The 25,217-nt window shown below is 44.1% G+C and overlaps 1 long non-coding RNA gene across 1 annotated transcript; it reads left to right on the top strand.

Annotated features, from left to right (window-relative positions):
* The first annotated feature begins 18,745 nt into the window (after positions 1–18,745).
* LOC132893779 (uncharacterized) lies at positions 18,746–24,420 on the top strand. The gene is made up of 3 exons (XR_009655588.1): positions 18,746–19,229; positions 20,171–20,385; positions 23,515–24,420. It is a non-coding gene; the product is annotated as an uncharacterized LOC132893779 (long non-coding RNA).
* The last annotated feature ends 797 nt before the right edge of the window (positions 24,421–25,217 follow it).

The following is a 25,217-nucleotide window of genomic DNA, read 5'->3' as shown; positions in this document are numbered from 1 at the left end:
CCCTCTGTTTGTTCCCCTAGTCACGGAGTCTTTATGCTATGTTGTCTAGTGCTAGTTTCCTCTGTCCCACGTATCTTGCCTGTGCCCTTGTGTTGATGTTTTTGATCTTCTGAGCATTCAGCATTTTTGCCTTTCTTTTTGTTTTTTGGACTTTGAACCTTTGGATATTTTTATTTTTGGTCATTTTCTGAGCTTTTGGATTTTCTTTTTGTTTTTTCCATCGGATTGTAAATATTGTAAACAAACTGTTTTTTGATACTCTACCTATGCCTCATGCCTCTGCACTTGAGTCATCCCCCTGGTGACCTAGTGGGGGTTTGCTGGATTATCACACTAGCGACCCGGGTTCGAATCCCAGCAAAACCCTAACAGAACGACTCCGCCATGACTGATTCAGCAGAGGCTTCTTCAACTGTCTACCCGGCTAACCTTCAGGGAATGACAGCCGCATTAGCATGCCTCGGATCCACCATGGACACTCATGGACGGACTCTTGCAAGCCAACGTGAGACCCTTGCTCGCCACGAGGTACTGCTTCAGCAAATTGGGAAAACCCTGGCACAGCTGACTTCTCTGCCCCCATCTCCTGCGCCTGCTCCAGTGCCTCCTGCCATGCTGCCTCTTTCACCTTGCGAACCCAGCCTTCCTGCACCACAGAGGTATGACGGCAAGCACAGTGAGTGTTGGGAGTTCTTTACCCAGTGCCAACTCACCTTTGAGCTCCAGCCTACTACCTACACTATTGCCGCAAGATTGCCTTTGTGATGACCTTGTTAGCTGGTAAGGCACGAGCTTGGGCAACAGCCATCTGGAAGAGACTGCTCTGATTTCCAGCTGTTTACGGAGGAGATGCTTCGTGTCTTCTATCAAGCAGCAAAGACACAGCCAGAAAGCTCATGTCCATCCGGCAAGGAGGAAGCATCGCAGACTACGCCATCTTGTTCCGGACGCTCGCAGCAGTAAGTGGATGGAACGAGACTGCCCTGGTTTCAGCCTTTCACCATGGTCTGTCTGACCTCATCAAAGACGGTCTGGCCTCTATAGGATGCCCAAGTGACCTCGAAACACTGATTTCTCATGCCATTCGTCTGGACAACAGGATTAGAGAACGCCGCCAAGGCCTGAGTCTCCCCGGCCTCACTGCTTCAACATGGAGCCTGTCTACCTTCTCCAGTGACTGTCCAGAACCCATGCAAGTGGGCCGTACTCGCCTCTCCGCTTCTGAGAGGGAGCGCAGAAGGAGGGACAAGTGCTGCATCTAGCTTGGTCACTTCTAAGCATCATGTCCCGAGCTCTTGGGAAAAGGACCGCCCCATCCAGCTGAGGGAGGGTTGTGACGGGGCCTAACCTCTCTCCCGGACTTCCTGGCTACATCCCGGTTTCCATCTCCTGGGGTGAGTCCGTCCACTCTTGCCAGTCCTTGTTAGACTCAGGGGCGGCTGGAAACTTTATGGATAGCCACTTCGCCCAAAGTATCAATGTCCTGACTGCACTTCTTGAAGTCCCACTGTCTGTGCCTGCCCTGGATGGCCAAGCTTTAGGTGATGGAAGAGTCACCCAAGTTACTTTTCCAGTCTTTCTCCAGTCTCAAGGTCACAAAGAAGAAATATCCCTGCACCTTATTCATTCACTTGAGTTCCCAGTTATTCTAGGCCTTCCTTAGCTTACCCACCACAACCCTCGCATAGACTGGGTAACGAGCCAGGTTGTGGAATGGGGCATGCCATGCCTCTTGTCTGCTCTCTAGCTCTCCTGTGTCTCTTGCCGAGCCTCCTGATCTCACCAAGTTATCTCAAGTTCCCACAGAGTACTGGGATCTGAAAGAGGTTTTTAGCAAGAGCAAGGCCGCCGTTCTTCCTCTGCACCGCGCCTACGACTGTGCCATCGAATTGCTCCCTGGGACTACTCCTCCTCGGGGCCGACTGTTCTCCCTCTCTCAGCCAGAACGCAAGGCCATGGAGGAATACATCAAGGAAGCCCGGGTCTCTGGGTTCATTCGACCCTCCACTTCACCTGCTGGTGCCGGCTTCTTCTTTTTCGGCAAGAAGGATGGGGGGGCTCCGACCGTGTATTGACTATAGGGGCCTGAACAAGATCACCGTGCGCAACCGCTATCCCCTTCCGCTGATGTCCACAGCATTCGACCTGCTCCAAGGCGCTACCGTCTTCACCAAGTTGGACTTACGGAACGCATACCACCTCGTCCGTATCCAACAAGGAGACGAGTGGAAGACTGCCTTTAACACCCCGTCAGGGCACTACGAGTACCAAGTGATGCCCTTCGGACTCACCAATGCACCAGCTGTTTTTCAGGCCCTAATCAACGACGTCTTGAGGGACATGATAAACCTGTACGTTTTTGTCTACCTCGATGACATCCTAATCTTTTCCAAGACCGTGCAGGAGCACCTCCACCATGTCCGCCAGGTTCTCCAGAGGCTGCTGCAGAACAATCTGTTCACTAAGGCCCAGAAATGCGAATTTCATGTTCCCGAGGTCTCCTTTCTGGGTTTTATTGTACAGACAGGCCAACTCCAGATGGATCCAGCCAAGCCCCTGGCCGTCTGGGACTGGCCCACCCCCAAGTCCATCAAAGAGGTTCAGCGGTTCTTAGGATTTGCTAATTTCTACCGCAAGTTCATCAGGAACTTTAGTTCTGTAGCAGCGCCCATATCGGACCTCACCAAAGGGACAGGTGGATCATATGTCTGGTCTCCTCAGGCGGAAAAGGCGTTCAAAGACCTCAAGCACCACTTCTGCAAGGCACCCATTCTGGTCCTCCCGGACCCTTCGCAACCCTTCATCATCGAGGTGGATGCCTCGGACAGCGGCTTCAGCGCGGTCCTCTCTCAACGCTCGGAAGCAACCCCTGCGCATACTTCTCCCACCGACTGAGTTCTGCGGAGTCCCGGTATGATGTGGGGGATCGAGAACTGCTAGCAGTTAAACTGGCCCTTGAGGAGTGGAGGCACTGGCTGGAGGGAGCGCAACACCCATTTTTGGTCTGGACGGACCACAAGAACCTGGAGTACCTCCAGCAAGCGAAGAGACTCATTGCACGACAGGCTAGGTGGGCCTTATTTTTCAGTCGGTTCGACTTTACCCTATCATACCGCCCCGGCTACAAAAATACCAAACCTGACGCGCTTTCCAGGTTGTTCGCTCCCACCAACAGGGAGAGCGAAGTTGGTCCTATTATCCCTGTGTCCCGGATTGTGGCCCCTGTCCGCTGGGGTATTGAGGAGGCCGTCCGACGAGCCCAACGCCAGGACCCCGGTCCTGGGACGGGGCCACCGGGCCTCTTGTACGTCCCACATCAAGCCCGGGCCAAGGTTCTCCAGTGGGGTCACTCGTCCCCTCTCACCGCCCACCCGGGAGCTCGAAGGACCCTGGACTTTTTGAGAAGACGCTTCTGGTGGCCTAGCATGGAGAAGGAAGTGAGGTCATTCGTCCTTTCCTGCGAAGTGTGCACCAGAAGCAAGAACCCACGACAGCATCCCCAGGGTCTCCTGCATCCTCTGACCATTCCCCGGCGTCCCTGGTCCCACGTGGCAGTCGACTTCATCACGGGTCTCCCTGAGTCACAAGGTAATACTGTCATTTTGGTCATAGTAGACAGATTCTCTAAGGCCTGCCGCTTCATACCACTGTGGAAGCTCCCTTCTGCCCCGGAAACTGCCAAACTCATGTTCACTCATGTCTTCCGAGTTTTTGGTCTCCCACAGGACATCGTTTCTGACCGGGGGCCCCCGTTCTCCTCCCGAGTGTGGCACGGGTTTTGCAAGGTCATCGGAGCCACTGCCAGCCTCTCCTCTGGGTTCCACCCACAGTCCAATGGCCAGGACCTGGAAACCACCCTGCGAAGCCTGGCTATGGATAACCCAACATCGTGGAGCACCTGGCTGCCATGGGCAGAGTACGCCCACAACACCCTGCAGTCATCGGCCACCAAGCTGTTGCCATTCCAGTGCCAATTCGGGTTCCAGCCACCTCTGTTCCCGGACCAGGAGGAGGACGCGGGGGTACCCTCGGTCAACCAATATGTGAGACGGTGTCGCAAGACCTGGAGCAAGGTCAGGAAGACCCTCATCCAGACCTCCAAAACCAACCAGACTCAGGCCAACTGCCATAGAAGACCTGCCCACACTTTCCGCCCTGGGCAGCGGGTTTGGCTGTCCACCAAGGACCTTCCGCTGTGGGTGGAGAACTGCAAGCTTGCTCCTCGCTACATTGGCCCCTTCAAGGTGGTGCGCAGGGCGCACCCTGTCGCCTACCGGCTCCAGTTGCCCCGGACTCTGAAGATCAACCCCACATTCCATGTTTCCCTGTTGTGGTCCGTACTGACGTCCACGTATGCCCCTGCCCCTAGGAATCCCCCACCCCCCTGCATCTTCCAGGGTCAGACTGTGTTCACCGTGCATCGCCTGCTTGACTCCCACCGGGTCCGTGGCGGGCTTCAATACCTGGTAGATTGGGAGGGCTATGGCCCTGAGGAACGCTGTTGGGTCCCCGCCTGGGACATTTTAGATAAAGGACTGTGCCGGGACTTCCATTCGGCCCATCCGGATCACCCTGGGAACGTCAGGAGACGCTCCTAGAGGGGGGGGGGTCCTGTTAGGACTGGGACTGTTTTGGCCTCTAGAGGCTGCTGTTATGTTTAGCTTGTCATGGTTGTTTTGGCCTCTAGAGGCCGCCACTGTGTTTTGTGTTTGTCTTGATTGCCTGTTTCCTGCCCCGCCCTGTTCCTTAATGAGTTTGTGTATAAATACCCCTCTGTTTGTTCCCCTAGTCACAGAGTCTTTATGCTATGTTGTCTAGTGCTAGTTTCCTCTGTCCCACGTATTTTGGACTTTGAACCTTTGGATATTTTTATTTTTGGTCATCTTCTGAGCTTTTGGATTTTCTTTTTGTTTTTTCCATCGGATTGTCTCATCTCATCTCATTATCTCTAGCCGCTTTATCCTTCTACAGGGTCGCAGGCAAGCTGGAGCCTATCCCAGCTGACTACGGGCGAAAGGTGGGGTACACCCTGGACAAGTCGCCAGGTCATCACAGGGCTGCCATCGGATTGTAAATATTGTAAATAAACTGTTTTTTGATACTCTACCTACGCCTCACGCCTCTGCACTTGAGTCATCCCCCTGGTGGCCTAGTGGGGGTTTGCTGGATTATCACACCAGCGACCTGTGTTCAAAACCCTAACAGTAATGTAGTCTTGGTATGAAAACCGTATTCTGTAACTCAAGTCTGTTTACAGTAATTGTGTGAGAAGTTTAAACTTCATCATGTTTCCAGCTTTTGTATTCAGAATTCTGGCTGTGAATTTAAAGTGTTTAGCTTTGCTACTTTTTACAGCTATAAAACAGAGGGTACCAGTTGTAGCTTTAATATAAATCAGTGGAGTCTCCACAAGCTTTTTCCCCCCCAGACAGTATTCTTAAGTACAAACTGAATGGTGTCTGACTCTTGACTCTTATGCCGCTTTTCCACTACCAACGAGTTGGGCTGAGCCGTGCCGTGCTGAGTCGAGCTGAGTGGGGCTGTTGCATTTCGACTACAACCGCGCTGAACTGTGCTGGCTGCAAGTGGGTGGAGTTAGCGAAAGTGGGTCGACGTCACGTGATGTCGTTAGGCGGCGCAAAGAGTGACATCAGTGACCTTTTAAGTGGTAGTCTCACGACCCGGATAGTAAGCAATAAACATGGAGGACATGGAGTCGTTAGTGTTGCTGGTCTTGGTGCTGTGGCTTGTTGTCACCGACAACGCCATCAGATACTGGCAAGAGTGTATAGATGAGGCGAGGCGCATAAGGCTTCAGAAATTCTCGTAATTCATAATTCTTCTTCCAGGTTTACGGTGTTTACAGATCCCAGCGTGCTCGCGGGGCATGTGAGGACACTCCTCCTCACCAATTAGTGCACAGGGGACTGTCTCCTCACGCCCCTAGCCCCACTCGGCTCGGTTTGGCTCGCTTCAGCCCCACTCCGAAACCGTGCGAGTTTTGGGTTCTAAGCAGGGCTGAAGCAAGCTGAGTCGTGCTGTACTGAGGTAGTCGAAACGCGAGCCGTGTCGGGCTGAAGTGAGCTGAAAAAGGGTAGTGGAAAAGGGCCTGTAAGACTGTTGCTCGTAGGCTCCTCTTTCTGTGAAATATAAATGGCTCTGTATGTATAAATAAGTTTATTTAAAGGTTGTGTGTGTAAAAGAAAAAAATGTGACATTTTTATCACTTTTGTGAAATTGTTTTATGTTCGCAGCTGTGTGTACATTTGCGACCCCTTTGATATAAATATGCTCTGGTAATTTATGGAAGAACATACATTAGTCTAATGGTAAGTGGAAAATCAATATACAGCAGTTTCAAATAACTGCGCTTTGTCCCCATCTGCTGGTTACATATGTGTGCCTCACAAATACAAAGAATGACCTACAACTTGAGCCTCCATGGGTCCTGAGCAAGGGCATTTCGAGCTATTAAAAAGACCAGGGGCTAAGTCAAGTTTTCCTGGGACTTGTATATTTTTTAAGGGAGATTGGCATAGATAGGTTGGCGAGGTAATATCTAACTTTCCAAGAAATATTATCATCCACACAGATTCAAAGGTTATGACATCTTTATTATTGATTTTTGCATTGCCCTTTATGTAGTTCACTTCAGTTTCTGTATCTCATCTCATTATCTCTAGCTGCTTTATCCTGTTCTACAGGGTCGCAGGCAAGCTGGAGCCTATCCCAGCTGACTACGGGCGAAAGGCGGGGTGCACCCTGGACAAGTCGCCAGGTCATCACAGGGCTGACACATACAACCATTCACACCTATGGTCAATTTAGAGTCTCCAGTTAACCTAACCTGCATGTCTTTGGACTGTGGGGAAAACCGGAGCACCCGGAAGAAACCCACATGGACACGGGGAGAACATGCAAACTCCACACAGAAAGGCCCTCGCCAGCCACGGGGCTTGAACCTGGACCTTCTTACTGTGAGGCGACAGCGCTAACCACTACACCACCATGCTTTTACAGACACCATACTTTTGAATATCACTAGTAAAATTTATCAGCAATTTAATGAAAATATACCAGTTCTCACTCACATATCTCTCCTTTAGGACCAACAAAGACACATTCTAAGCTACATTATTACATTACAATATTCCAAATCCTAGATAACATTCCAGCTCACAAGACAGTGATCATATAAATATGTCTTCCAAGTTTCTCTCATGCATGCAGACACAAGTACTATTTTCTCCAATGCATTCAGGCTTACATGATTGCAACAGTTCATTTGTGGTGTCTGGACAACACACATTTATGATGACATGAATATTTCATGGCAAAACAAAATTTTGTCCCTATATGTGACTAATGTGTCAAAAGCTGGCAATGGTATGGTAGGCTGGCTAGTTCTGCAGAGGCTACATTTAGCATTAAAACAAATGATCAAATTATGTTAGGGCATCTATTGGTGTCTACATGAACACAAATTGTTGTTGACCTGTGAAATAAACTTAGTCAGGGTAAATAGACCACTACTGAAGCTATTCATTAAACCACTCAAACTTATCTGATGGACACAGTTTAACTTAACTGAGGACATAGTCAGCAGGATTCAAACCTGCACAGGAAGAGCCCAACAGATTTCTAACCCACCTTAAACACTTGGCCACAAAAACTGAGACTGCTGAGTTTTTATGTAGAAAAATGTGTGAAAGTGCTTTCTAGCACCAAATTTTTTGAAGAGCACAGTGTAAGCTGGGCCCATGAATGTACTGCATTGACCAGTTTTTCTTTCCCCATTGTCTGGTAATTTGACTGGCAAGCATGTGTTTGGAGTCTGTGGCCCAGCAACAGGACCCTGCAACAAACCTTAGAAGTTGGATTCAAGCCCACACCACCAGAGGAGACTGCAACCTAAACACAGCACCATAGACCACACAGCCATCCTGACACTCAGCCTAGTGCATGAATGTGTGGTAGAACATGCTCAGTTCTCATGTGGCCCACAGGTGTAGGCAATGCATGTGGACAACTCTAAATACTCTCAGCAGTGCATTAAAAGCATGCTCTGCAGTGTTTTCTTACAGTGCTTTGACTCAGTCTGTCCAGGAGAGAAACACTTTTTGTTAAGGAAAGATAACTGCATTTTGAACCGCTCCAATTTCTGGCAGTAAAATTTTAGTAAATGCCACCACAAAGCAAGGCTTTACTTGCCTTTTGACAAGCCAAATTTCAGAGGGAGTCAACAGCATATTCAAAGCAGTGTGGGAGACCCCAATGGATCGCTTGAATGCATCACTTGAACCAGTTGACCACGACTAGACAAGGGGCTTTGTTACAGCATGGACAAATGTCTGAACATGCTTCAGCGCACTTTCTTTCAAAATGTATTGGCTTCAGTTAGGGACCATGCTCATGTTTCACATTAACGACACAACAAGGCAGTGTAGTTGGTTTACTGTCCAGACATCCATGGGCAGTGCTGTAAAATAAAGCCCGTTTGTAAAATTAATGAGCTTAATGTGGAAAAATGTGTGACACAGTTTAACTAATGGACTACAATGACTGGCTTTCACCCATCATATGACAAAGAGAATCTCAAACTTACTCATAAGCATAAGCATGTTACATATGGGGGACGTCAATGCATTTGTTTCAAGATCTTAAAATGCAACAATGGATTTTGGTATGTTATCCACCATCCTGAATGAATGAATGAATGAATGAACCCTTTATTATCACTAGTCACAGTGAAATTGACCATCAATCTGTCCTTACATAGTAGACAGGACAGGGATGAGAAGAAAAAATACAGAGTAACATGAGGAGAGGGGAGGAGAAAAAAAGCAACCCCCACACTATGCTCCTGGGAGGAGTACAGTGTGGGAACATTAAAAAAACACCTCAGCACATAAGCACAAACTAACACAAGTACACTTTATAACATGAAAACTCGGGACTTGGGGGCGAGGGGAGGAGGTAGATGTAACCCAGCGCAAGCAAGCAGCCGTCCACTCCTGCAGCCATGATGGCGCTGGTCATGCACCTGCTTGTCACACTGGGGGTGAAAGCAACAACCGTGGGAAGTGGGGGAAGGAATGCAAGAGCGTCTCACAGCAGTGAGCTTCAGGGGGAGATTTTCTCCCAGCAATGGTCTTGGCCGAGGCCAGTGCTGTCTGAGGGAGCCGAAAGCAGATAAGATTGGGATTGTTTGGTCTTGGGGCGAGTAGACACATTCTTTTACATGTCCATTCTGGTCTCTGAATCAATCCATTTCCTTTGCAAAGCTTCTCCATAATGTCATCCATGTTGCGGTTCAAGTTCTGAATAGCCACAGTCTGAGTGCCGACAGCTCTGCCCACCGCTTCAATCATGTCGGGCAGCTTCATGGGGCTTTGAACAGCTGTCACCATTGTCTGATTTCCTCGATAAACCAGGGCAATGCCTAATCCAATCAGCAAAAGTCCTGTAATCATGGTTCTGAATAGGTAGATGTCTTCAATGACCTCCACAGAAAGAATCGCCAGGCACACGACCCACCACTGCTCCCAAGCATTCATCATGTAGCCAGCTGCGAATGTTCCGGCAGGACAGGCGGGTTCCCCCGCACCCAGGCTTCTCATCGAGAAAACTGTGTCAATTTCGTTAGGAAACCAGTTTATCAATTCCATGATTTTTTAGTTTAGAGAGCAGTGCAGAGAGAGTCTCTCAAAAGTATAGACAGACGAGACGAGACAAAGGAGCACAAGCAGGGGGAAAAAAGGGAAGAGGAGAGCAGAGAAAATGTGACCGCCTTCCGTGAGAGCACGGAGAAAAAAAAAACTGAACAGCAAACTCAAAGCTGAACAGCAGCTTTGAGGATTGAACAAACATCAGAATCAAGATTGAAGAACACATCTACACAGGATACTGCAAGCTGACTGCTGCTCCTAAGTCCATTTGGCCATTCCAACATGCAAGCTAGATGCCTTGTTCACCATCCCGAAGAACAGTAAAGAGGACTGAACAAACATCAGAATCAAGGTTGAAGAACACATCTCCACAGGATGTTGTAAGCTGACCGATGCTCCTTAGTCCGTTTGGCCATTCCAACAGGCAAGCTAGCTACCTCGTTGACCATACGCAGGACAGTGCAGGATGACAGTGCGTGCACATGCAGCGGCTCAGTACTCCACGAAACAGCTCTTTTTTTTGTTAGTATTTTGTTTGGTTATTTATTCCTGTGTGTCATGTATGCTTATAAGAACAAAAGATACACTCGAAGTAAGCAGCTAAACATCGGTTCATTGCAAAAACAGCTATGTTTTTGACATAGAATACTTCACCAAACACGCTGAAATGGCCATCCCAGAAGAACTCGTTAGACTGCTGGGATCACTGTCCCAGCTGGGAAGCGATGAAGACAGCAACAAAAGTGAGGCTGCCGAGCCGGCATATGTGCTAGGCTAGTGAGAGTCCTGCACAAGCCCCCACTGCCAAGTCTTTTCATCTCAAATGCAAGATCACTTCCCAACAAAATCGAGGAACTGGAGCTCTCCATATCCATGCAGAAAAACATCAAGGACTGCTGCATTATGATTATTACAGAGACATGGTTAAACCCGATGATTCCGGAAGAGGCTATCAAGCTAGCAGTCCATGCTCCATGCAGAGCCAACAGGACTCCGGCAAGAGCAGAGGAGGCAGACTTTGTGTTTACACAAATAGCAACTGTTGCACAAACGCTAAGATCACTGACTCCCATTGCTCTCTGGACCTGGAATATTTAACAATTAAGTCCTGTCCTATTTACCGAGGGAATTCATACATAATCACTACATAACTCCTGATGCTAACACTGCAGCTGCATTAGGCTATCTGCTAGATGCAATTAACAAACAACAGAATGAGCATCTGAACGGAGGGTTTGTAAAAGCAGGCGATTTTAACCATGCAAACCTAAAGACTGTCTTCCCAAAATTCCATCAGCATGTCCAGTACCCCACAAGAGGAAAAAACACTCTTGACCATGTTTATAGCAACATTAAGCACGGGTAAGGCATCTCCTCTTCCACATCTGGGCCAGTCTGACCACATCTCCATGTTCCTAACTCCAGCACATAGACCCATTATCAACACTGTTAAACCAACAACTAAAGTTATACAAGTGTGGCCGAGTGGACCTTCTGAACAGCTTCAGGACTGCTTCAGTTGCACTGACTGGACCATATTCGAGGATGATGACATTAAGACATACACTTCCACTGTCCTCTTTTACATAAAAAGCTGCATGGATACTGTGACGGGCGGCACGGTGGTTAGCGCTATCGCCTCACAGCAAGAAGGTCCGGGTTCGAGCCCCGTGGCCGGCGAGGGCCTTTCTGTGTGGAGTTTGCATGTTCTCCCCGTGTCTGCGTGGGTTTCCTCCGGGTGCTCCGGTTTCTCCCACAGTCCAAAGACATGCAGGTTAGGTTAACTGGTGACTCTAAATTGACCGTAGGTGTGAATGGTTGTCTGTGTCTATGTGTCAGCCCTGTGATGACCTGGCGACTTGTCCAGGGTGTACCCCGCCTTTCGCCCGTAGTCAGCTGGGATAGGCTCCAGCTTGCCTGCGACCCTGTAGAAGGATAACGCGGCTAGAGATAATGAGATGAGATGAGATGAGATGAGATGAGATGAGATGAGATGAGATGAGATGAGATGAGATGAGATGAGATGAGATGAGATGAGATGAGATGAGATGAGATGAGATGAGATGGGATACAGTGACTACCACGAAACAAATCCGAGTCTTCCCGAATGACAAGCCATGGATCACAGAGGATGTCTGACTACTTGCTAAAGGCTTTCAAGGGACACACAGCAGGACAGTATTGCCAGGTTGGAATTGAGAAGAGGTATCAGAGATGCCAAAGCAGCCTACAGAAGGAGGATTGAGGGCCACTTTGATAACTTGAACCCCCATCGGGCATGGCAAGGTACAGTGGCATGCAAAAGTTTGGGCACCCTTACTGAAAATGTCTGTTACTGTGAATAGTTACGTGAGCAGAAGCTGAACTGATCACCAAAAGGCATTAAGGTATGTAACTGTATAAGCACGTCTGAAACGAGTTTGCAACATAGTACTGTGATATGCACTTGTTCAGAGTGGGAAAACACACTTTGTGTCCCCGAATGTATGAAAACAGCTTTCCTACCGCAGGAGCGCATTCAGCCTGTTTCTAACGCCTTTTCAGAGCATAAAGCAAACGTTTGACAAGGATCAGTGAAATGAGTAAACCCGGATTTCATATAAAATCACAAAGTTCATTGCATTGTACTTAAATGGTTTAGGTTTAAGGCATTATACTAACAAACATAATTACACGTGACTAATTGGAGTTACAATACACTTACATTTTCAAGTTTTTCAATAAAACAAACTGTTTAAGCAAATTGTACGTGGCTTTGTGGGTCAAGTGGATTCGACATGGCCTATCATCCCATTTCGTGCATGATTCGGTGCCCCCCCCCCCAGCAGATCCAATCCTCCTCAAAATTACAAGGTTGCATTACCTAAATATTGCATTGTTCATTCATGCAGTCTACACTTGAATTCTACCAATATATAATTTGTATTTGAAATTCCATAGTGACAGCCGTAATTTTGGAAAATAATACTTGAAATGCCAGCCCGACATTTCTCTTCCATGTTGCATGGAGGGATTTTGCAAAATGCTCGTTCCCATTTTTTCCCCACACTCTGCACTACAGGAGGGGGCTGTCCTCGTGGCAGAGTCAGATCAAGTTGGAGCAACGCTGTGACTGCGTTTGAAAACGTTTGACTTGCGCTTCTTTACAAGTGACCATTTTGCCTCAAACAAGTAGGTAAGCAGTCTGCAGTTTCGCCTCAAACAAGTGAGTGAACTGTAATACGTTACCTAAAAACTTGTGGCTAATCTAAAACTCTCGCTACGTTGGTGGGTCATTTAACATGTAGCTAGATTGTAGTGCTAGAGGTTAACGTGAGCTAGGCCTACATGGTAAATCGTTTTACTCAGGATAATGTTCGTTTCACTCAGGATATTGTTAAGGTGTCAGATCTGAGTTTTAATGTGTTGAATTATTTCGTCTGTAGTCTGTTCTCTCGCTGTTTGCTAACGTTTACATTGAGGTAGTTCTAAGGTACCATTCAGAAGCTAATCCAAAAACCCGGTGGTCAGACGTTGTTGGTTGTATTTGAGCGTGATGGAGACGCAATTTAAGAAATGCTAACCATTATTTGGAAGCCAATGCATATACACAGTACACTTGTTAAATACGTCTGAGCAAATGAATGAATATTAATGTAAAACTATAAGGCAAGCTAATGAAAGTAATTCGTGTGCCGAATAATGAAGCATTTCATTTATTTTTTCTTGCAGATGTGTTGAAATTGGAAATGACGATTTGGAAGTGTAAGTATTGCTCCGTTAGCTGTGAGAGAAGGGAACATCTATTTAAACACTACAGGTTAAAACATGGTAGTTATTCACGAACGGAACCTTGTTTACATGAAGATTGTTTGTGTACATTTAAGTCACTGAATGCACTGAAAGTTCACTTAACCCGCCATCACCCCAAATCTCTGGTGAAGCAACCAAGTATGCGTGTACCAGATAAGTTTTGCTGTCTATCATGTGGGTTTGCAGAGACTTGTTCTGAGACTGAGTATATGCGCCATTTGTACAATGCACACTTAAAGGTAAAGCATCAGGTCAGCTGCCCTTACATGGGCTGCAATTTCAACAGCAGTGTCTATGCCACATTCAAAGCACATAAGAGCAAGTTTCACAAGGAGCAAGACTGGAAGAGTTTTAAGTTAGAAATCATTGGTACATGTGGTGTTGGTGGTGATGATGATGAGCCAAGAGAACATGTCAGATGATTCTATTGATCTAGATGAGTTTGGTGAAGAAGGCAGCATAGGTGATTTAGCACATCAGCTTGAGCACAGCTTTGCATCTCTCCTTTTAAAGGTACAAGCTGTTCTTCATGTAGCTGCGAGTACTGTGCAAGGAATGGTACAACGGCTTTGTGAACTTGACAAGATGTCAGAGCCACTGATGTGTAATAGAGTGAGGACTGTCCTAAAGAAATATTATGCCGATATCGATGATACCATAGTCAAAGAGGTTACCAGTGCCGTGTGAGAGAGTAACATTTTGAGATTCTGTGCCAGGGATGGGCCCTTAGGGACTAGTAAAAGGAGAGCAGCTTATGTGCGTAGGGAGTTTGCTCAGGTAAGCCCCACAGAATAATGTTGTTGAAAGGGGCAAAAAAACATTGGCATATGCCCCCATTATACCCATGCTCCAGAACATAATAAACTGACGTGTTGCAGGAAGCCATGGCAAAGGAAGTACATGTCCCACAGGAATACAGATCATATAAAGATGGGCAGTACTTTAAAGAAAACACACTACTTGCAACAGATGAATTTTCGATTGCGCTTGGCCTCTATGTTGATGATTTTGAACTGGCCAATCCGTTGGGTACATCAAAATTGAAACATAAAATGTGTGCAGTCTACCCCCAAAATACAGGTCAGGTCTTAGCTCAATCAACCTTGCTCTGCTTTGCAATACCTCAACAGTAAGAGTGTGGATATGCTAGAGTGCTACAGCCCCTTTTACTTGATCTCAAATCATTGGAACAAAACGGGGTTTACCTGGAGAAACTAGGTGTCAGTGTGAAAGGCACAGTATTGTATGTTTCTGCTGATAATCTTGGTGCTCACTCTGTTGCAGGATTTCTGGAAGAGCTTCATTGTGGAGAAATTCTGTCGGTTCTGTTTGGACAGTAAAAGTGAAGTGAAACAACACGAGTTATGTTCTTCACTCTTTGAGAGTAGAGACAAAGATTCTCATGATAAACATATCAAAGAGGTGGAAGAGAATCCTGAATTGAGTCGGGCCTATGGCATCAAATCAGCTAATCTGGAGTACTTTCATGCCATCACCGGTTACCCCCCTGACATCATGCATGATGTCTTAGAAGGGATCATTCCTATCGAGTTGTCACTGTGTCTTAAAGACCTAATTGCCAAAGGATATTTCACGCTAGATTTATTGAATCAGTCTATCAGGCTCTTTAAATACTCATTTTCTGACAAAACGAACCGTCTGCAGGTGATTGCAAAGGGTTTTGCCAACAACCAAATGATTGGTGGCAATACACATGAAAACTGGTGCCTTATCAGGCTCTTGCCATTTTTCATTGGTCATGCTGTGCCGGAGGGTGGTGATACTTGGTATATCTTAATGTTGCTTAAAGACATTGTGGAATTAATTGTGTCACCAAGACACACTGAAGACACATTGCAGTTTCTGGAGTGTAAAATATCAGAGCATAGAATAGCATTGCAGTTGAAATTTCCAGACTTTCATCTGCGGCCAAAGCATCACTTCCTCGAGCATTACCCCCAGCTCACAAGGAAATTCGGTCCCCTGTGTCATGTTTGGACCATGCGATTTGAGGGCAAGCACAAGTTTTTTAAAGGGGCAATTCGCAATTCTAAAAATTTCAAGAATGTTGCCATGAGCCTTGCTACTAAAGATCAGAAAGCGGTGACTTACCACCTTGACTCAGTCTCATATTTCAGACCATCAATTGAGTTGTCAAAAGTAACCCCCTTGTGCTTGCTGCATTACCTCTGAATGTTCAGAGGGAAGTCACAGAAAGCATTGCAACCCCCAGTTGCGCATTTGATGCATCATCAGTAAGTTTGGACGGTATTCAGTATCATCCAGGAATAGTAGTCTCAACTGGCGCCTGCTCAGGTCTCCCAAGATTTGTCCGGATTCATAAAATTGTAGCAGGAAACAATGTTCATGGTACTCTGAACATTTGCGATCTTATGAGCTCGAAGGTTGTGATATCCCCTCTATGTCTGTGGTTCAGCTCTCAGGGTTGAATGATGTCTTCCCACTATCAGCCTATAGGATTAATGGAAAGCTGATGGTAACACTGAAACAATATATTATTTGCTAAATCTCTCTCTCTCACACACACACACACACACACACACACACACACACACACACACACACACACACATTTTCCCTCTCTCGCTCTCTCTTTCCCCTCTCTCAGATGGCTGCGCAACCATTGACTTTACGGATTGTCATTGGGGAGGCCAACATCAGGATGGTCACCACTACAAGGCCAGACACGGTTGAAGATTTGATTGTGTGGATAAAAAATTTCCTACAAGCAAACTACAGCTTCATTCTTCAATATGAAGAGCCTGAGTTTAACTATGCCCTGTGCAATTTGAACAATCTTGCTGACTTGCCTGACAAGGCAACAGTCAAAATAATCCCAGTTGTCGAACTCCAACCAGTGACACTAGAGACTGAACACAGTGATACAGTCAGTGACGCTGACACTGAAATCCTATCTTCTCCTGGGTCCTCCAATAGCAGAACATTGCAGTGGCCGGACGAGTTTGAGACACCGAAGTTCTCTGTTGATGTGGAGTACCGTCTTTGCTAAGGGAACCTGATACATCTCAGAGATGGAGCTTATCTCAAGGTGACCAAAGAACTTAAACAAGACATTTTACAAAAATTGGCAGAGACTATGTACATGTTTACACCCTATCCAACCAATCAAAACTTTGAAGAGGTTGCAAAAGCCTTAGTCCAAACTCACCCGTGTCTGAGAGAACAAGGGTCAACAAGAGGCTTTGCTGGATGGGTCAATAGCCTGAAGTTCAAAATGGGCAACTACCACACCAAGCTCCGGCAAATGGGGAGACGTGACGTGACCATAGCGGGAGGCGTGGCAGGACATCTACAGATGGCGAGTACCCACACAAAAACATCAAGAAAGCAAAAAAAGGTGAACTTAACTTCTTACCTGACGTCCCAGAAGGGATGGACGAGGACAAGCTGGAGGACAAACCTCGTACATGAAATGAAGAAGGGCCATCCCAATACAGCCATTGTGAAGAAGTACATGGACCTGACCTTTGCCTTATGACGGAAGGAAGCAGTCCATGACAAGCCGCCAATTGCCCAAATATTGCAGAGATGGCCTGCCCTATTCACAGAGAGTCAGGTATGACATTCATAGTGAAGATGAATGCATTTTTCAATGTAGTTCTTGGCATGTTTTGGTTATTTATGTTTAGCGTATTGTTAAGCGTCTCTTTAAATGCGAATGCGCTATTTTCTATGTTTGAGATCTGCAATGAGTTCAACAGAATCGTCGGCAAGAACCTCAGCATCATTTTCTTGCAAGCCCTTGACCAGATCTCCCCCCACATGATTGAGATTTTCAAGAAGAAAACCGGTACCATTGGCCTGAATCAGCTTGTTCAGGAGACCAAGCTGAGTTTTACATTAGTGTACTTCATACTGTTTCTTTATTTCTTTCTCTCTCCTGTTTTTTCATCTTTCCTTTATACTTAAAAAATAACACAACTCCAAGTCAACCATACTTCAGTGAAACCAGCCTGCCCAGTTAGGAATCAACACCTATTGCGTTGTAGGTTTAGTTTCAGTTTTTAAAATATACTGCTATATTTGTTATTTTGATGCATCTTAAGTTATGAAGAAATTGTTTAGCTAAGGTTAAATGTTTATACTTACCTGAATCATACTTACCTGTAATTATTTCCAGATTATTTGGACACACCCCCTTAGATGTGACGGTAGGGCGAAACCTGGTGTTTAATTAGTGCTTCCAGTTTGTGTTAGCTAAGATGGCAGTAAGCAGATAACGTTTAGAGACAGTAAGAACACGTGGTATGGCTACATTTTATGTTTATTTTACAGCTTTTTTTATACCTACTGTTGTGCAAATTTAACAGGTACAACTGAGAGGTAATTAAGTAAAATATTTCTCCTCACTCACACTTTACGCACACCTCACTTCGTTTCATCTTACACTCTGTTTGTAGTAGGGGTCTCACCTTCACGCTGATTCAGACGTTGACTTGCAAAAGCTTGTGTTCGGGACAAAAATGACTGAAACTGGTAGTAGTGAAATCCACGGGCCATTTCTCTTTTTCATTCTTTCTGTCTTAATGTTTTGCTCACATTTGCATTACATTTGTGTTCTACCCAGAACATGAGGTGGTGTCTGAGCACCCACTGAAGTGCTCAAGTAGTGCTGCTCATCCAAGATGGTACATCAATGTGAGCTGTGGTAAGAAGGTTTGCAGTGTCCCAGAGCAGGGTCCAGAGCATTGAGGAGATACCAGGTGACACGTCAGTGCACCAAGAGACATGGAGGCAGTTATAAAATGAGCTTTGCAGGCAACTGGTGTCCTTGTTTCTGCTCAAATGGTCAGGAGCAGACTCCATGAAGAGGGTATGATGGCCTGACGTACATTGGTGTGATCTGTGCTTACAGCCCAAAACTGAGTCTATTCCTGAACATTTGAGCAGAAACGTGCACGTCAATGGCCTGGAAAGCTCATTTTGTAGGGCTCTGACAGTGCTCCTCCTGTGCCTCCTGGCTCAGAGAAGTAGATGGCAATCCCACTGCTGGGTTAGAACCCTCCTATGACACCCTTCCGCATCTCCTGGTGTACTGTTTGTCCCCTGGTATCTTCTCCATGCCAAGAGACACTGAAAACCTTGCTACAGCTGGCATAGATATGCCATCTTGGAAGAAGCAGGACTGCCTGAGCGACTTCAGTGGCTGATGGACACCACCTCATGATACCTCTAGGGGTGGGACAGTGACAATGCAGATATGATGAAAACATTAGCCAGAAAGGATGAAAAAAGAGAAATGATCTGTGGATACAACCTGCAAAATAACTATTTTTGTTGGTGTACAGGATATTGTCTCTAATCTCTACCTATTGCATGTTGAATTTGCAGGTAAAAGAAACTCACAATTAGTGTTGCTTTCTAATTGGACAGGCTGATTTCACTGAAGGATGATTGACTTAGACTTGATGTTCCTTTATTTTGGGGGTGGGCAGTGTGTATGTGTGAGTGCTTTTGCAAAATAGCCATAATCTATGGCTTTGTGCGCTAGTTGAGTGTCTGCTTGTATTATTATACACTTTTGCTTGATCGCTATGCATTTTCAGTGTTCTTTCTTCGACCTTGCCATGGTCATTCAGGGTAACTGGTGATCATTTATTTATTTATTTTTACTATTTGTCTACCATCTTCCAGACAACTGCACCAACTGAGAGTAGGTCCCTGGTTCTACGTGGACTGCCAGTCATCCTGGGCGATGATCCTGGGGCGTTTTTTAAGACCAGCTTCGTAAGTAATTCTACTTCATGAATTTATTGCAAATTAACTCTTGCACATTTAATACAATCTAGAACCTGTACAGTGCAATTGAAAAACAAACTTTAAACCTTTAAAGCAGAAAAATATATAATAAATAACTTAAATAACCATGGTTGCATACAAATGCACACCCTTCAACTAAGACTTGGTTGCAGCACCAAAATTGAATTTTGAACTGAAGCTGTAGGCTTAGCAGATGCATTCCTAGACAATTTGGGTGTGTTGTGGGCATGTCCATATATGTTCTTAAAACCACCCTGAACATTTGTGTGAAAGTGAAATAAGTCTTCTGACATGTTTTATATGGCATTTTGTGAATGAAAGAAAAAAAAATTCTCACAAAATGCTACAGAAGCTATGTTTCCCTATAAAAATTGTTATGGAATACCAGTGAACACGCCAAAGCACTTGGTGAGTTGCACATTCTTGAAAACAAATGTTTAGTGTGGTTTTAAGAACAGATATGAACATGCCCGTAGACCACTGTTCTAAAGCCGTTTGAGACAAAATCCAAATTAGCCAAATAACAGCAGCAAACATCAAAGTAACCGTGAGGGGGACTCTAAAACATTGCGGACAACTCAGAAAAGGGGCGTAATGTTCAAAATAGTGCACTTGTCTTTTAAGCTTTCTAACAGAAAGCCAAATGTCTAGTGCCGACTAGTGCTGACTGTTCATAATTTCCTCCACAAGTCCCCAGTTCCAGCTGAAGAAAATCATAATGCTGCTACTGCCATGCTTCAGTATAGGCATATCCATTGTAAGTTAGGGTGTTGTGCAAAAGGGATTGGGACTTGGGTCTGTGGTGGTTTCGGTGCAACTCTTTTCCTCTTTTGAATTTGCAGTGATGAAGTATAACGAAGTAAATAATTGACTAAAACAAGTCTATGAATACATTTTCTATTTCCTAGGATGCCACTGACGAAGTAGCTGAAACGTCAGTGGGAATTGTGTCCCTGGATAGCAGATTTGACGTTCCTCACCATCTTCAGCCACAACCTCCACTATCCTCGGCAGTGGGCATCATTTTGGAAGGGACTGTGGTTATGAATGACCTTGAAAATCTGCCTCAAGCATTTTATCTCCTCTTTGGTCTCATCTATGCCCCGCATCTGGATTATCCCAGGTACATGAAAAACACGTTTGCCTTCATCCAACATGTCCTCCTCAACATTGGTAAAGAAAAGCTGCCCGCAAAAGTTCAAACATTGAAAAATCAGCTTGCAATGTAGGGGAAATTGCCTCCTTGTTGTTTTTTTTTTTGGGGGGGGGGTGGTGGTGGTAAGATTTTAGTTTCCTACAGGATACGTGTACACACCTTCTAATTCAGTGTGTTTCCTTTATTTTCCTAACCATTCACAGTACATTGTAGATTCTCGTTGCAAGCATCAAAAATATGATGAGCATATGTGAACATACTGTACTTCACAAAACGGTGTGAAATAACTGTAAATGGTTCTTATTTTAGAATCCTCAAAGTAGCCACCCTTTGCTTTGTTTATACCACTGCAAACCCTTGGTGTTTTTCAATGAGCAAAGTAAGGTAGTCACCTGCAATGGTTTTCACTTCAAAGATGAGCCTTTTAGGGATACTGACTACTTCAGGGTTACTTTTCAGGATTACTTTGTGGAATTTCTTATGAACTCAAAAGTTATGAACCTTTTCATTCAATGTGTTCTCTCATTCAATGTGTTCTCTGTCATGGCCATTTACATTGTAGATTCTCACTGAAGCCATTAAAACTGTGAATGAACGCATACAGAATTGTGTACTGAAAAAATAATTCTAACAGTTGTCTAATAGGGCATTTGTCTGTGTATCAACCTGACCTCTACACAACACAACTGGTAGTCCCAACCCCATTAATGAACTTTCACTAAGTAATCCTGAAACGTAACCTTGAAGTAGTAAGTAACCCTAAGTAAGTAACCCAGCTTTGAAGTGAAAACCATTTCAGGTAGTCACCTGAAATGGTTTTCACTTCAAAGCTGGGTACCTTATTTTTCTCATTGCAAAATACCAAGGGTTTGCAGTGCCATAAACAAAACAAAAGGTGGATACTTTGAGGAATCTTAAGTAAGAATTACTTAGTTATTTCACTTTTTGTGAAATACAGTATGTCCACACATATCATAGTTTTTGATACTTTCAATGAAAATCTACAATGTACTGTGAAAGGTTAGGAAAATAAAGGAAATGCACTGAATTAGAAGGTGAGTCCAATCTTTTGTCCTGTACAGGGCCGGCTATAGTCAATTTGGTGCCCTAGACGAACACCCCTTTCCTTTTCGTGCATTTAGAAATTATCATCTGTAAACATGACCTCGTACATCCGATCGAGCACATCTGATCTAGTACCGACATATATAATGAGTGCCCATGAATAATCATTGCCAGTGTAAAGTTTAATGTTTTAATGTGCTTTGATGTTCTAATTTTGTGGGACTTGGGTGTAACTGGCGCCCTGTATTTCAGTATACCCTGTGTACTTCTTTCTTTTGCTTTGAAAATTTAGAGTAGAATCACTTGGGCATTCAAGCTTCCCCATTAGGGTATGTTTTACTGTATTTAGAGTCCAATGTTAAAGGAACAGGCCACCCTTTTTTGATTTTCACATATTTGCAGTATTTCCAAATATTACACATGAATGTGCATATCATTTTCTACTCAGTGTCTTCAGCACTTAGAAGTTATTAGCATAGCTTAGCATAATCACTGGAAGTAAATGGTAACTTTAGCATCCAGTTACCATTTACTTTAGTGATTATGCTAAAGTATGCTAATAACTTCTCAGTGCCGAATGTGAGTACTGAACACACTGAGAAGAAAATGATATGCACATTCATGTGTAATATTTGGAAATACTGCAAATATGTGAAAATTAAAAAAAGGTGGCCTGTTCCTTAAACCCCTTAAGCTTCTGCCCCTGTAATAAATGTGCTGTTACTAGAATGGCAATGACGAACTTGTAATGATTACTAAAACTCTGTGTAATATCGTAGTGGTGTAGTGCTATAGTAGTTAAGTGTTTTCAGCGACTATTAAAGCATCCCGCTGGCAGTACGGGGAATGTTAAGGGGCTACGTATTAATGTTAGCACATATCTGGTTAAAGAAAAAACATGTTTCATGTTTCAATGTTTATTGTGCACTTCTTGTTAATTAAATACAAATGCAATGGAAAAACTTTATACACTGTCATTTGTTTTATTGCTTTAACAGGTAAATCGAATTCTTGTAAAGTATAATCACCAAAGATGAATTCTAGGAAAGTTTAAATATTAAGTTCAATCAAATAAACATATTTCAGTTTAATGTACTATAAATTTCAAGGCAACCAGTTTCCCAACACTGAGTAAAGTATCAGGCTTTTAAGTACAAAAAACTTAAAAATGGTTAGTTCATGCTGCATGGTAAAGCAATTTACATTTACGAGACATCTGAAGTTTAATGTACTATAAATTTCAAGGCAACCAGTTTCCAAACACTGTTTGAGTAAACTCAACTTATCAGGGTTTACAGTGGGATGGGTTTGACCCAAAACAGGCCGTATGGGATAGCGATCGATATTTATAATTTAATATTTAGCTGACCAGCATTTATACATGGACCCATACACAGACGTATTTCACTCGGTAATCATAGTGATGGCTAAAATTACAGACTTACCTGTGGATCGAGGCCTTTTGAAAACCAGGCATCTAACGTGCTTCTTAGTCACCATTTCTAGCGTGGTAGCGCGGCTCAATCACGGTACATGAAACACTGTCAACACCTTGTCAGCCAATCAGATTACATCTTAGTTACAGCACATGGCAGCATAATGGCTGCATCTATTTTCTACGGAGGTGTTAGTATTTGGCCATTATTTAGTTGAATAAAACTTAGTTTCACATCATGCGCTGCTCAGTTTTGTACAGATATGTAAACACTTTTTTATTGTGACTCAGTGAAAAATAGGCGATTTGCTGCCTCCAACCGGCTACTTTTGAGACCTCTGGAAATGAAGGCAATATGGTATTACAGGGAAGGCTTGTGCTAAGTTAGGAATGGCAAACTGGTTTATGGAGAGTACATGGATTAATTAGTCCCTCCAGTTATTTATTTGGTCTTTTTTTCTGATAATTTGTATGATTGTTAAGCGATATTGCTCTTTTTGTATCACTTGTGAACTTATAGCTAATTGAAGTTGTATTTAAAATTCAAATTATCTCTCTCTTGCTCTCTCACTCTCTTTCCCCATCTATTTCCTCAGTCTGTCTCTCTTTCGAGTTCCATATAGGTCCTGAGACACCAGTGATGATAGCCTCTTCTGCTTCTTGGACCTGCCTGATCCATCCTGATGCATTATGTCTGGCTGGAGTCTCATCACATTACTCCTGTGGAAGATGGTCTCAAATGGACAGTTGGAAGTCTCCCTTGGAAGATGGCTCTGGACACTTACAGTTTTGCTATTAGGGCTGAGGACTACAATTGACATGATGACTTTAGGACTACAATTGGCATGAACTGTTTTGCACTCAAGTTTCCATCAATGAACAGTTGATAACTTCAGCAAAACAGACTTTATGCTAAAACTATAATGAATTTCCTGGTTACACAGCTATACTTTGTGACTAGGACACAGTTCTAGAAGCAAGTTATTTGAAATCATGCTATATCTTATCACCCAAATGAGGAAGGGTTCCCTTTTGAGTCTAGTTCCTCTCAAGGTTCCTCATGTCATCTGAGGGAGTTTTTCCTTGCCACCATCTCCACAAGCTTGCTTATCAGGAATAAATTAGGGATAAAATTAGCTCATGTTTAGTCTTCAATTTTCTGTAAAGCTGCATTGCAACAATATTTGTTGTTAAAAAAGCTATACAAATAAACTTGACTTGAAACCTCCTGGTAAACGGCTGCCTTTCCTGAAGACATCTATGCATGGTGACTCTTGATGGACTGACACCAGCCTTAGCCCACTCTTTGTGAAGCTCTCTCAAGTTCTTGAATTGAATTTTCTTGACAATCCTCTCATGGCTGTGGTCATCGCTTGTGCACCTTTTTCAGCCAGCCTTTTCATCAATGACCTTTTGTGGCTTACCCTCCTTGTGGAAGGTGTTGATGATCGTCTTCTGGACAACTGTCAAGTCAGCAGTCTTCTCCATGATTGAAGCTGTGTACAAACTCGAAATGAAATATTCTCATACATTGAGAAGCTTTTTTTTTATTATCAAATTAAAATAAAAAATGCCTTTACATTTTAACAGTTTACATGCAATGAGTCAAGCATATATTACATTTTCACTTTCTAAATAACTGATTGAAAATATTGAACTTTTTTCATGATATTCTAATTGTCTGAGATGCACTGGTGTATATATTAGGACCTTTTTCAATTTTCCCCTCTCTTGTCTTCGTCTTCCATGTTGAGCTAAATAAATCTTGTTTTACATCTTGTATATATGGCACAGTAAAAATAGTCTTTCCACACTCTTGTCTCCACTGCAACGAGATCTTTGTGACATTTTTTACAGTTTAAAAAATAATTTGAAGAAAAATATAAACAAATTGAATGTAATATTTTGCAGACATAGGTATTGCAAACATAGGTTAGTAAAATGCATTCATTTCTCAACTACACTTGTTCAGACATTAGATGCATTAAAGCTGCTAGTTTGTAAAGAAGACTTTTTAAAGTGTTAAAAGTAGTTTAATGACTTCATGCTTTCAAAAAAGCATTTGTAGCAAAAAGGTTCAGATGGAAGCATTTTATCAGAGAGAATGAACATCATAAACTTCTCCAAACACACAATATATATAGTATACACACAGATATATATATATACACTCAGTATATATATATCCAAGTTTTTACTGACACTAATAAGGTATCATTACCTTATTAACCCTGGAGAACCCACGGGGGTTCAAATTTGACCCCTGTTAATTGCCGCTACCCAAAATGACCAAATTTTT

This window comes from Neoarius graeffei, chromosome 11 (assembly GCF_027579695.1).
Source record: "Neoarius graeffei isolate fNeoGra1 chromosome 11, fNeoGra1.pri, whole genome shotgun sequence".
In the NCBI taxonomy this organism is placed as follows: Eukaryota; Metazoa; Chordata; class Actinopteri; order Siluriformes; family Ariidae; genus Neoarius; species Neoarius graeffei.
This window is presented reverse-complemented; position numbering and strand designations above follow the sequence as displayed.